This window comes from Columba livia, chromosome 5 (genome assembly GCF_036013475.1).
Source record: "Columba livia isolate bColLiv1 breed racing homer chromosome 5, bColLiv1.pat.W.v2, whole genome shotgun sequence".
Lineage (NCBI taxonomy): Eukaryota > Metazoa > Chordata > Aves > Columbiformes > Columbidae > Columba > Columba livia.
The window spans coordinates 22,064,753-22,079,444 of record NC_088606.1 but is presented as its reverse complement, the minus strand read 5'-3'; the positions used below and the strand labels follow the sequence as shown (position 1 = coordinate 22,079,444).

At 38.9% G+C, this 14,692-nt stretch overlaps 1 long non-coding RNA gene across 3 annotated transcripts in view; it reads left to right on the top strand.

The window, feature by feature from the left end:
- Window positions 1–13,954, top strand: part of LOC110358782 (uncharacterized) — a 93,956-nt gene extending 80,002 nt beyond the window's left edge. For all 3 annotated transcript variants that reach the window (XR_010472846.1, XR_010472845.1, XR_010472844.1), the window contains exons 4-6: window positions 982–1,164; window positions 1,239–1,384; window positions 2,043–13,954. This is a non-coding gene — a long non-coding RNA (uncharacterized LOC110358782). The remainder of the gene's footprint in view (window positions 1–981; window positions 1,165–1,238; window positions 1,385–2,042) is intronic.
- The last annotated feature ends 738 nt before the right edge of the window (window positions 13,955–14,692 follow it).

Sequence of the window (14,692 nt, the reverse complement as noted above, 5' to 3'; positions counted from 1 at the left end):
GAAGAAATCTGAATGCAGACATTCTCACATAAGAGAAGCTGACCAACTAATCCAGGATCCTGGTTTATTTAATCCAGCTTTCTATCCTTTCTTCTTTATGAAAATAAAAATGTATTATTGGATGCTAAATGACTTCAGAACTTATCTGTCTCTGACTTGTCAAAAGGTTTTGCTGGAAATTTCATTCTTATCTAGTGGTCTATGCTATTAAGTCTAGCCTGAAATATTGCTAAGATAATTTTTCTCTGGAATATCCTGGCACTTACATTCTGATCTAAATCCCACATTGATTCTGGAAAATGTTATAGCTTTCATTGAGATTTGTTTTCTCTGTAGTGGATAAAGAATTTCCAGGATGTGGAGGCTCTTCTGAAACAACTAATTTATTTGTGGTTTTTGTGGCTAAATTTTTATTTTTATTTTTTTTTTTTCCTGGAAAACTCATTTTTTATGGTTGCATTTGTTTTCTTGGGGTGATTGTAAGGTTAACACATCAGTTTGGAGGGTCAAAACCCCTAGGCTGGGTGTTGCCCTGTTCTGAGTCTAATCTAGTTAATCTTCCCACCTTCCATAATGTTACCTCTGAATGCTTTGTAAACGCTATTGTATTGTTTCCACTGCTTGTAAATGTCCCAGTTGACTTTTATACACTTGAGTGAAAGCAGAGCTGCAATGATTTGCTTGAGGTGTGGCTGCAGACATTTATCAGGTCTCCTTCTGGCTCTGCACCTGGGAAAATCTCAAAGCTATGAGAATGAAGCTTTGCGAGGGGCTGTGATCACTTGTCCTCTTGTAAGTTCACTGTTACCTCTCCAGCAATTGTCTCTGGGGAAGTGTATTATGAATTATTTTTTTCTTTGTTGCCTAAACCAAGGTAGTATGAATTTCAGTAACCAGGTCCCAAATTCATTATCTTCCAGTAGCTGTTTGCAATAAAGTTGATTATTTCTCTATCATATTTTTTCTCCCTCCCTCCTCCAGGTCCTCTTCCTCCCCTCTGATCACCACGGGCTGCTCAGGATGGCACTGTTCCAGTCCTTTTGCTATTCAGCCTCCAGCTCAGTTGTCTGGAGTGTTCCTGCTTTACTTCTGGTGCCACAGAACCCTGAGTTCTGAGTGTTTTCTTTTTGGGCTTGATTCTCTGTGGTACCAGTGTGAACTAGGGTAAGTTTACTGGTCTCAGTGAAAGACCTTTAAGACATAACTAGTAGGAATAAGTGGAATATATCATCTTCCAGGAACTCCGGATGTTTCTGGCACTAAGGACCATCTTATTTCACCAGTGCAACTAGAGGAAAAAGGAACAGAATCTAAATCTGTCCAAACACATCACTGAAGTAGAGAACTGCAGTAAAGAACAAACACCTGGTAGTGCCCTCATCAGGTATATGCTGGTGTGTGTGTAGTCTAAACACTCCTTCTTGAAAACTCACTAAGAACCAGTGTTGGTGTGTGTGAACAGACTCTTAGCATGAGAGCTTCCGAGAGGATGAAAAATTGTCATTAGAGCTGGGGCCTTTGGAACTTCCAGGTTGCTAGAATATGTCCCTGCTGAGCATGATTGCTGCCATTTTTCAAAGACTTATTGGTTAAATGAGAAGTTTTTGTAAGGTACATCAAGGCCACCTCTCTGGTTGCAAAAGAAATCCCCTGGTTTCCCTGCAAGATTTCAATGTCTGATTCAAAGCAGGAAGGCAATAATACATTTCAAGTAAAAAAAAGTCTCAATAATATCTTAATACAACTAAATATTTCCTTGTAGATATGTTACCAGAAACAGCCTTTGGTTAAATTTCATTTGTTGAACAGTAGCAATGGTGATCAGCCTGGCAGATACCTGGCATACAAATGTAAATTCAGACTGTGTAAATGGCATGGCATCATTACCTTTAAGGCTGCCAGACAGTTTTCATTATCATAGGCAGCTCTGTCAACTTGGCTGATAACAAATCCAGTTTATCCAGTGCAGCCTGCTGTTTCAGGAAAGAAATGTAGATGTTCATATGTTCACAAAATGGCCATGCACCATTTTGCCTCCACAGGCCTTATTTCATGAGAACAGCTGGACTTTTGCCTGAGCAAGGATTGCATCATGACATTGACAGCATGGAAACAGGAGATGGCCTTTTTCCAGGGATGCTCCAGAATCTGTGGAATCACAATCCAGTCGTTTAAGCGGTCTGTCATTGTGAAAATCTGTGTTAAATCTTTTATGAGTTAAGAATTTCATTAAAAGACAAAAGAGAATGTCTTTTTATGTGAGATTTTTAGCAAGGATGTTGCCATGGAATCCATGTGTAATGCTGGAGATAAGGAGTATACATTATTTGCTTTGGCCAGGAAGGATCATTCAGTCCAGCCTTGCGTATATGGTCCAATTAGACTCACACAGTTTTTCTTGTATTGAATCTAGCACCTTATGCTGGACTGAAGTTTATCAACTCAAAATGTTTGTCAAGAAACATACCTGTTCCTTGTTTGGGTAGTTCACTTGAAGATTTTTTTCATCCTCACTGTTTAAAAATGGTTGTTATTGTGTTAATTTTAGTTTGATTTTAATTTCCAGGAATTGCTTCTTCATTTGTCTTTCTGAATTAGACTGAAAGAGTCCTATAGGAGAAAGTACTATCTTCCTTGAGAAATCTGTGTGAAACTCTTAATATTTTAGTCATAAAAGTGGTTAATACATTTAGTTTCATTTAGAATTGCACTGAAAACCTTTTTCCCTTGATCTAGAAGTGTTTTCTTAATTCTTGTCTGTGTCCTTAGCTTCTCAGGGAAACCTATCTTTTTTACAAATACTGTGGAACAACAGACAAGTATTGTTGCACTGAAAAAGAAATAAAGACTTCAACTTTATTTAGAGAAAAACACACTATTCCAAAAATGTTTAAGCCTGGCTTACCCTTAGTGATTCAGTGAGGGAAAGAAAACCACTACAGTCTGTACATCTTAAAGGATAGCTGGAAGTGCAGTGTACATTTCTTCTGTGTAATAGCAAACTACTGGCCAAAGTATTTTGAGTGCCTTGCACTTGAAGATCCCAAGTGATTTACCTATACTATTAAGTAGGATTTGCAGCACTGTGTTGACAAAGATAAAGTAGTGTCCTCTTTCTGCAGAGGAGAAAAGAGGCAAAGCCCTAGTGACATGAAGATGCTGAAGTGAGTCTGAAGAAAAACTGAACCCAGAAGCCCCAAAGCTCAGGTTCCTGAGTTTCCTGGTTGATGCCCAGTAAAAATTAACTGATCATGGGTTTGAAGAATACTGCATGACATTTTTTCTTGAAAAAATCATAGTCATTTAGTTTGGAAAAGACCCTTAAGATCATTAAGTTCAACCATAAACCCCAAAAATGTTGCTTTGTGTTAAATATAGAATTATCATACTAGCTGCAAGATCTTCTCATGTAAGTGAAAAGAGGTGCAAAAGTGCTACAGTTCTATTCAGCATAATTTCAAGTTTAAATCCTATTACTTTTCTTAGCACAAGTCTGTTCTTGGTGGTAGGTGTAATTGATCATTAATGCAAGACACACTGCTGTTAGGCAGAAAGGCAATTCATCTCAGGTTAGCTTCTGTATTTCAAAGCTATAAAATACTTCAAGTAAGATGAAAATGATGTGTTTAAAAATCCCACGCTGTGAATCACTGATCATTGCCATACTTTCTCCATTTGCAAGGGTGAAGGAGATTATTTATTTTTAAGAACATTCAAAGATATCAGCTGTGATGAAATAGCCATCTTGTGCTTTGAAAGGAAACATGGGACAGCTGATGTTCTATCACATCTGAAAGGTACGGAGGTGCCAAGTCAAAAGACCAGTAATTAGCATTTATACACACAGCAGGGTGGCAGATAGGATAGGAGTAGCGGCTGATGAGAAAATGGTGGTTTGAGAAAGTATCCAGATTAACTGAATTGTCCACACAATGATAAGTATCAACAAACCACATAGGTACAGTAGGGATGTGCATGTCACAGAGAATTTATACCAATGCATACAAGCTCTTCTGTAGTGATAAACCAAATGTTCAACAGGTTTTAGCAGAGTGAAGTTTATTTTGATAATTAATTGTTACAGTAGGATTCCGCAAAACATCCTCTATGCTGATAAATCTATGCAACGTACAGAGTCACAACTATTATTTTTATTTTGGAAACAAATAAACGGAAATACAGGGTAAAATTCTCTATCCCAAATTGTAAGAAAAGATCTGGAATGGAATCTAAGTTCTTATCCTACACTTCCTCTCCTAATGTATTAGAGGAGTGGGATAGTTTCATTTCCTGAAGAAGCAGCAATCGAACCATTCTTAATATGAATTGATTCTCAATGGATTAATCTGGTGTTAGAATTTAAATTGTGCTTGATGTTGTTACCAGGAGTTACTGGAGACTTCTACTTTTTATTTGAATTTGCCCAGATTCACATTAATTTAGACTAAGAAAGCAAAATATGAAATTATGACCAGCTAGCTTTAAACAGATTTCAAAAGAAAACTGCATATCTGGGCAGAAGTTTTAAGAACCTTAGTAAACCCAGTGGAAAAATGTTCTGTGTTTGTGTATTTGAAAGTTAGACAAGTCCTGTCGCTTCGAGTTCACCATTGCTGCTTCTCTGGCTTTGTGAACAGGATTGACGTAACAACCAAATGAGGGATACTTCTTGCAGTGGGAGACATGTCCTGGAGGGTTTTTTAATAGCTGAATTAGTTATTGAAGTTACTAGGTATATGGCAAAGATTCCTGGTCTCATTCTCACTCTATAGCTCTCTCAGAGCTAGGATGTGATTGTTTGCTGGACTTGATTATCATAGGGATTTTAGTAAGTAACCAGGTTACTTACAGTATGGGTCTAAACAGCAGAGTAAATGGTACAAGTAATTGGTAGTTTTCACGCTGCAAATTTTCCTATTGAAAAGAAGTTTGTAATTGAATCAAGTTTTTCATACAAAAGCATCAGTTTCTGAGAGATACTGAGGGGTTTTTGGGTAGGAAATGTAAAATTGTTGAAACTTATGTGCCAGGTATGATTTTAATCAAAAAACACTTGTTATTTTGATTCAGTAGAAAAAACAGCTTGATTTCTTTGATTTAAACAATTTAAACCCCCACAAAACAAGAATAAAAGTGACCAAATAAATCCATCTTCTACATATAAATGTAAATATGAAGTTAAAGGTTTCATTTAGTTTTACTGAACGCCTATGAATTGTTTGATATTTCTTTTCTCACAAATTTTTGTTGTTTTTCTTTTAACTTAAAACAATGAACACATTTTTTTCTTAATTGAATAGTCCGCATAGTATGAAAAAGCTTCAGTATCTAGTGCTACCTTTTTGCAAGCGCCGGTGAGTTTAGAGAAAGGGAACCGAGATTTGGGGGTTATGTATTCAGGTCATTTTGAAACTTGTGCCACTTTGGAGAAATCACCTTCATTTCTTGTTCTTTAGCTCCCCAAACACAAAAGGGGAATAAATGCTTTCCTCCCTCAAGCAAATGCAGAGAGCCTCAGATGGAAACTACTGGAGAAGGACAACACACTGTGTAAAATTATTAGCTTTGTTAATCCAGGCCAGCTCATTTGTTTCTCACAGAGACTGTAACAGAACTGAATTGCCCCTATCTGCTATTACTATTTCCTCAGTGTTCTCCACTCTGTTTCCAAATGGAACAATTTTAGCTGTTGCTAAAGGGTTTAACACTCTTGATTTGTGGCAACAACTCCCACAAAGTTGCATTGTGGCCACTGAAGTGATTATTCTGAATGAGCAAAAAAAGGCAACCTGACTGGCAATTGCATTCCACTGCCTGCCCCTCAGCCCGGCACCTGCTCTACTGACACACCGCTCCATCCCAGAGAGCCGTATTCCTTAGTAAGGGCCATTGAAGCATTTAGTGGAGCTCTTTACATTGAAACAGCTTTGTCTGCTCCTATCTATCCTTTAGGCTTCTTTTGCTGAAGATAAGTCCTTTAAAAGGTTGTAGTTTTGCGATGACTCCACTCAGTGAAGCTCTCCTTGCTTCCCTGGGTAGCTTTGCTGCCGCTCACTTGCAGAAGGGAAAAGTATCCAATAAAGCAATTTTGTAGCTTTTTTTTCCTTTTAAATAAAAACATTGAGAAAGTTCAGCTAGTGGTTGCATATACTGACTAATATTAAAAGTAACCAATTATTTTGGCTTTAATAGACTTTTTAAACTGTCATAAATACAACCCCTGAGCATGGAGAATGAGATTGTTAGAGAATCCCAGGAAACACATGAATTTGGAATTAAACCCAAGTCACAGTGCAAATAACACATGGGTAAGAACAATGGCAATAATATACTCAAACGAAGCATAAGCCATTTCATTAAAAAAAAGATAAAATTAAAGCATTAATTATTGAAGATCCACATATCAGTTCACCTCTTTTCAGACTTCTGGGCAGCATGATTAAGCTAAGAGCTGAATCTTGTTGTGGGAAAAAAAATGAGTCCATGCTAACAAGAAAGCAAGGAACCTTCTCATTTAACTCTTTCTACCTCAAGGACCTGGATGAGTTAGTAAAGAAGCTTAACGTCTCTGGACTTAGAGATTGCAGTCCATCAGTGTGTAAAAGTCCCAGTGGCAAAGTCCTATACAGTCAAACTCCTTTTTCTGTTCAAGGTTATGAATATTTTTCCACTGAATTTTAGCTTTTGGAATTTCTTTCAACCTATATAAATAACGATCCACTTTTATTTCTCACTGTTTAGCTTCTGAACATCACCAGTCTCTGAATCCTGGCTGCACCAAACTTTCTCTTCTTGTTGTGATACACAGAACTCTTGTGGGCTTCCAAATTATTGATTCTAGACTTTGAAGGCTCAGTCCTGATCCTTTTAAAATTGACTTAATTGTATTGTCAGTGAGGGCTTACTTTAAGTTGGAAGAAATATCCTATTAAATATGCAGGGGTAAACTACCTCTGTATTTCTTTCCTTTTAGGTTTGAGTCTTATTTCTTTAAAGACTACTGGCTGTTAAACTGTATTCAGTAGTAGTTCCATTTTTACAGGGGTAAGGGTAGGATATAGTTTCAGCCCGAGCCTTCCAGTCAAGGAAGTTCAGAACCTGACTAGCATACTCCAGTTCCCTTTTTTTTGGTTACATCTCCTGCTGTTGTCCAAAGTGTTAGAGTCTGCTTTACACAGAAGAAAGACATCCTGTCCAAAACATTCTGAAAACATCTACGGAATTTTTTTTACTGTGTAATAAATGCTGTTTTTACTATACATCACTGCTGAGTGGTGCTAATACATATAATCCAAACAAAAAAAAAAATTGATTTTTGACATCTATGTTTCCTTGTGCTTCTTGAATGATGAATACTTTTTAAAAATTTTCATTTAAAAATATGTGCCAAAGTGAATATACAGGCTCATAACAGTCTATTAGCTTTTGCATCAATATCATAGTTTTCCAACAGGACTGAAATTCAATTTATATTTAAGACACCAAGCAAATTATATAGTATGGTGATAGGCCAATTTTTTCCTTAATACAATGTTTACAAAGTCCGTGATGTTACTCAGGGGATAAATTTAGGGGATAAAGCCAGTTCTTTCTCTGGTATAAATCAGCCTGCCACCTCTAGTGGCAAATAAAAGCAGGTTTTGCTATATCATCATTTATGGAAATAACCGGGGAGGTAGTATAGAGGGGAAAAAGATCTCTCTTTTTATGGGATCCAAGTCTTTAAAAACACATAATGAGCCCATTACATGCTTGAAATAGCTGAAGAAGATACCGGTCAGCTGTTACTTGTCTCAGATATGTGTAGCAGCCAACTCCTTCTGGTTAAACCCTTATCAAAAGCCAATGGGAACCTACATATTTTCTCTCCATTTAAACTAATTGATTTTCACATTTGGATCTAATTGCAAGCCATAAAACCCATAGATAACATGGAAACATTATTCTATGATTCTATGGCCAGTTTTGGCTTTAAGGAAACAACTGGGGCTTCCACTTACTGCATAGACACAGAGGCAATTATTTTTCCATTCTCCTTCCGGTAGTCACTTATCTCTACTAACTGCTTAAAATTCAAGAATGCCACAGTGTTTACTAGTAATGTTTAAGCCAACCTATAGTAAACATGGGCTTGAATTTACACTCTGAAGCCTAGGAGATCAGATCAACCTGGGGAAATCTGAAAACTTCATTTAATTCTGTAGCTTTAACTTGTCCTAAATTCATAACAAGAGCTGGGCTATATTTCTGACTGCGATTCATGTTTTGCCAGATGGGTACAAGCCATCATTTGCCAAGAGAGGCAGAGCATGTTTCATCGTGAAATTCAGAAAAACACTCCATGCTAATACGTCAGAGTGCTTCCAACTGAAAAATAGACAGGTTTGTGTCCGAGGTTTATGCAGCATTTCCTCTTTGGGTTATCTGTTTAGATCAATAGAAGTGCTGAGACAGATCAAGTGGATCATTTCCATTTGAGTATTATGAAATAAATGTTTAGATTATCCTCAAGAGACTATTCAGTTTATTGACATGTAATGTTATCTCCAAGTAGGAATCTGTGCATGCTCACAGGCCAGGAAAGAGATTCCCTTCACATCGCCTTTGGCTGGTGACACTGGTTCTACAGTATACAAAAGCTGTTGCTTTCTAGAGTTGTTAATCTATGGAACTAAATCATTCACAGATAAAAGGATTGAAAAAGTTATTTTTGGCACTGTCTCTATAGTGGCCCAGAGAATAGAACTCACTGTTGTCTTGTGTATTTTTACAGAACAATGCAAAATAGTTTAGATAACAAACCTGGCTCAGATTTGTGCCTCTCTATAAGTTTTAGCTCTTCTATGCTGCTTGTTCAGCAGTTGCCTTTCTTTATAACTGGGTTTTGGCAAAGAAATTGCATCAAGTTCACACATGTTAAAAAAAAGCTCAGAAAAAAACCAAACAACAAAACAAAATCAAAATTTTCCACTTAAATTTGAGAAGAAACTTCTTCTCAGTAAGGGTGACAGAGCACTGGAACAGGCTGCCCAGGTAGGTTGTGGAGTCTCCTTCTCTGGAGACATTCAATACCCGCCTGGACATGTTCCTGTGCGACCTCACCTAGGCGTTCCTGCTCCAGCAGGGGAATTGGACTAGATGATCTTTTGAGGTCCCTTCCAATCCCAAACATACTGTGATACTGTGAACACTGTGAAAATCTTTGCTTTTCGGTTTGTGAATCGAAATCCGATCATAAAGAAGGCTATTCCTTGAACCAATGACGCCTCACAGTAACTTAGAAGAAGCTCTTGGATATGTCTATATGCAGTCTGTCCCTTGTGGAGCTTTGCATGAAAACATTTGTCATTTCATTTCACATAATTATACATCAATGAAATGTGAAAATGCCAACAGTTGTTCCATATTTTTTGGCACCTCAGCTGACTCATAAGGCACTGCTTTCCTTTGATATCATTATTAGGAAAAAAGAAATGTGAGAAATGAAGTAGAACTTCAGCATTAGAATTTCAGATGTTGGATTTTCAATGTTTGCTCTGAAAAGCAATGTTAGTTAAGAAGCTTTATAGCAACACTGAATCCTCAACACATAACTGTGCATTTTTTCCCTTTTTGTCCTTCCCTGATTCTGTTGGGGCCTAGCCACTATAATGTATATTTTCAGGATTTTCAGGAAAACCCAATGAGTGATCATTTTTGGCACATGGAATTGACAGTAAAGACACTTTCACTGTGATTCAGAAGAGCCAGGAGCTGCAAACTGACTGGGACATTGCATTTTTCCATAGTCTTTCACATTGGAACAACTACTATCCTAAACACCATCCTTTCTGCTTCTCTTTGTGCTTCATCTGAGAAACAAAAATACAGAGTGAACAACCCACTTATGGGAAATGCTTAGAAGGAATGCAAAGTCCAAGCAGAGGTTCCTGTTCCTTCAGTGCTTTATCACCTTTTTGTTCACTGTACTTTCTTTTCTGAATGCCTGATTAGAATTCTGTCCTCTGTACAGCAAGGTTTGGATTGTAGTGGAACAGCTCCTTTACCTCATAAGTTTTGGTCTCCACCTGAAGGATAGCCTGTGGCTTTCCAAATTGTGTGGTATAATGGGAGCAGATATAGGTTTCATTTGAACTTGTTTACTGGCTGATGCTGTGGAAAAACTGAATGGCACAAAGTGTCTGTTGTCAGGGAGAGATAAAACATGTGCTGTGATTTAAAGAGAGATTGCTCAGAGGTACTTTGGCCAGAAGGTGCCTGGGAGACATGGCAGTTACTTTGGGCCTTGATTCCTTATTATTTTTATAGTGCTAGTGACTGTTATTGACATGTGGCCATGATGGTGCTGAATTAAGCAAGCAGCAGTTTTCTTCAGGCCCAAGCAGCTGCCAGTTTTTCTAGTTTAATATGCATTCGTCTTTGCTATATTCAGAGGAACATGTAATGAAAATCACTGTATTAGTTATGAGCTGTCTTCAGTGAAGAATTTCAATTACTGTCAATTACTGTGGTAGAGTGTCGGCTTCCTGCAGAGAAGGGGTACAGCATGACACATCAAAATAACAAATATGTGACAGATCCATTTTAATTGTCTTTCTTATCTGTACTTAACCTCTATCATTGTAACAAAAAAAAAGGGGAAGAGAAGGGAAGAGAGGAGCTAACCTTTTCTTACAGATAATGGTGGAAGGTAAAGCAGAGGATAGAAAAACAGCCAGCAGCTATCAGCTTATGAAACAGCAACGTCAGGGAGTCCCTCCATGGACACCAGCTGGTGTGTGTTTGCTGTCCTGATCAAAACAGTTTCCATCTAATAATCTGATTGGATATTTCCGTTGCTTGCCACTGCATTATTCATCAGATAAAGAGGACCAGATGGTGATCTTTTGTCATAAGCAGGATTTTGAATGAGGTAGTTATAGAAGTTTGGCCAGTGATTTCCTGGACCCATACAGGAGTGCCTCTAAGTTGCTCCCTCTAGAGCAGTAAGGACTGGTTTTTGTCGTGTTGATCTGTCTCAACATTTTTCATCTTCTCTGCTCCAGAATTATCTTTGCCCAGGTAGGGTGAAAGGGTTTGTTAGTTAAATATTGTCAGTGGGGTTATCTCCAGATTTGCAATCTGTCCAGCTCAATTCCCTGCAGCTGTACATTGCTGCACAAGTGTCTTTCCTGCCAAGTATCTCTGGGGCAATGACACAAGTCCTGAGCATTTTTTTTGTAACACCTCCCATATTTCAGTACTCAAGATCAAAACCATGCTGAATATACAGAAATATGCTTGGTTTTGTTGGATTCTATAAAACAGGGTAAGTAAAGGTGGAAGTGTTTGAGAAATCAGTAATCATTGAGTGGGGATTATTTTCCCTTAGAAATAAAAATGGCTATGAAAGCAGTAGACTTTTCTAGCATGTCAGAATTATAATTACTGCAGCAAAAGGAGGCCCTAATCACCTCTAATCCATCCCGTATCTACCAAATGTAATTTGAATTTTAGGTGTTGGTTCTGGCCATCTGTACTGTGGGCAGATGTATTGGGTTTGCATGGCAAGGTTTTGGTAGCAGCAGTTGCTACAGGGGTAGCTTCTGTGAGAAGCTACTAGAATGTCCAGTCAGCTTCAGGACAGACCTGCTGCTGGCCAAGGCCAGGCCCATCAGCAATGGTGGCAGTGCCTCTGGGATAACATATTTAAGAAGGGGGAAAATATGGTGAAAAGAGCAGCCAGAGAGAGGAGTGAGAATATGTGAAACATCTCTGCAGACACCAAGGTCAGTGAAGGAGGAGGGCAGGAGGTGCTTCAGGCACTGGAGCAGAGATTTCCCTGCAGCCCGTGGTGCAGCCCATGGTGAGGCCGGCTGTCCCCTGCAGCCCATGGAGGTCCGTGGTGGAGCAGAGAACCACCTGCAGCTTGGGGAGAACCCCACACCAGAGCAGGTGGGTGCCCAAAGGAGGCTACGACCACATGGGAAGCCTGTGCTGGAGCAGGGTCCTGACAGGACCTGTGACCCCATGGAGAGGAGCCCAGGCTGGAGCAGGTTTGCTGGAAGGACTTGTGACCCCATGGGGGACCCAGGCTGGAGCAGTCTGTTCCTGAAGGACTGCACCTTGCTGGGAAGAACCCACACTGGACCAGTTCATGAAGAACTGCAGCCTGTGGGAAGGACTCATGTTGGACAAATTCATGGAGGACTGTCTCCCATGGGAGAGACCCCACGCTGGAACAGGGCAAGAGTGTGAGGAGTGCTCCTCCTGAGGAGGAAGGAGCAGCAGAGACAACATGTGATGAACTGACCACAGCCCTGACTTCCAATCGCCCTGCACCTCGGTGCGGGGAGGTAGAGAGTTTGGGAGTGAAGTTGAGCCTGGGAAGAAGGGAGGGGTGGGAGAAGGTGTTTTTAAGATCTCATTTTATTTCCCATTACCCTCCTCTGATTTGATTAATAATAAATTAAACAAGTCAGTCTGTTTTGCTCATGATGGGAATTGGTGAATGATCTCTCCCTGTCCTTATCTTGACCCATGAGCCTTTCATTATATTTTCTCTCCCCTGCCCCACTGAGAAGGGGAGTGATAGAGGAGCTTGGTGGGCACCTGGTGTCCAGCCAAGGCCAACGCACCTTAGCAGAGCAAGATGAGCCTAGTGCTGTATTTTGAGATGTCTGAAAGGTGTGAAGCAAACAGTACCAAAATGAAAAAGGAGCATGGAACTTTGAATGGTCTCTTGGGATCTGACTCATAATTTCTGCTTGACAGTGGCCTTTCATGGTAGTCTAAATATGTAACATAAATATTCATGAGCAATCCTGATGAAAGTTACCACACAATTTTTCAGCTGTGTTTGTAAACTCTTCACCTGATTCCTTAAAGATGCTACTGGTATTCTGTTAATTTACAGGTCATTTTATTCAATATGATGGATTGGATGTAACGTTTCAAGATGTAATAATCGAGATTTTTTTTTTTTTTTTTTAATGCACCTGCATTTGCCTCTGAGATATCACTCCTTTAAAGCCTTAGGGAGTTTCAGGGAAATTTTTAACAAGAGCTTGGTTTTTAAGCACAGGAAAAAATGCTAATTATTTAACAAAGGCTGGATTAGGTAAGTCTACTTATGTTTCATGGAAACATCTGGAGACTTTTTCCTAATTGCTTTGAATTACTACTTTCGAGTGAGATGGACAATTTCAGAGTCTTTCAAACCTAAAGGGGATGTTCTTTTCTCTGATGGAAAAAAAACCCTTGGCCTTTGCATGTAATGTGTGCAGCTCATTGTGCTGTGCTTCCTTGGCTTCTCAGTTGGTCTCTCTTGCAAAATTCTTGTCGTATCTACATTACCAGAATGCTACTGTACCATAGAACACTTTATTATGGGACTGGGTGGCTGTCTGTGCTAGATAAATTCCAATTTCTCTGTCCATGGTTGATTGTGCCTCATTTGGGATGGTGTCTGTGTGTGACCACTATTATGAGGTGAATTTTCCTTAGTGATGTATCCCAGAAATAACAAGATCTGTTCCTTGGCTTCCTCTCAGTTGCAAATCTCCTGTACTCTCATGCTGGTTTTGCAGCCTCTGTTTTTCATTTTGCCTGGAATTCATGTTTCTGGTTTAGGATTTCATAAATTGCCTACTTAGCTTGAGTTAACTGAAGCTGCTAAACCACATCAAATGACTCAAAGATCACTCATTGTCAAGTACAGGATATGTAGAATGTTGTTTTTATTATCATGTATTCCTCTCAGGTACAGCACTCAAAGCTGTTTGAATATTTTCCAGTTTTCTGAAGTTCTGGAGAATTTAAGCTGTTACAGAGCTTGGAGCTGTTCCTTGGTTCCTTCACAGTTTGTCTAGCTCCTGGCAACATGCACTGTTCAGAATGATATCTGAACAGAGAATCTGACGTCTTCAAAGTATCTCAGTAGTTTGACTTCAGTTCTGTTGCAAGTGAGACTTAAAGCTCTCACTACCTATGTACTTTGTCAACTGCAATTTCATCATCATTTTGAAGAAGACTGTTATTAAGAGCACTAATGCTATGTACAGAGGTGACCAACCAAGCCTGGGACTTAGCTAGATGCTGGGGATGTTCCTTGGTTTTCACATCCAAATTTTAACCTTCTTTTAACTTTGGATTAATTAATTAATTAATTAATTAAGATACATTTCCACTTCTGACAAGTATGAGTCTACAGAGCTTCTAGGTTTAGTTACAATTAAAGAAAATCCAGACATATATTTCTGTCTGGCTATCCCCCATCTAATCTGAAGTTAAAGCAAGTAGTGTAGTTTTGATCAAAAAAAAAGGAGGGGGGGAAGGGAAAGAGGGATAAAAAAATGCTTCAGCAATGATATTCTGTGGAACTATCAGATTATAAAGTAATACAGTTCTGATTTGTATGCTTCACTGAAGTGCAGAAAACTACCATCTAGAAATTTAAATGATTAAAGTTAGTGTGAGGGTATAGGCTACAGGCCACACAAGAACCAATGACTCTACTTTTCAGAGTAGTGTAGCTCCTGGACTATTTTTGACCCACAAGGCAGGAGTGGAATTCAATCCAAATGAATAAAAAACTATGTGGAAAACACAGTCCTGTGTTTGTATTTAGCTGACATTTGTGACTATCTGCTTTAGAACAACAACAAAAAAATCCCTGTATATGTGTCCAAAGCTTTAAAGTGTGACTCTATGC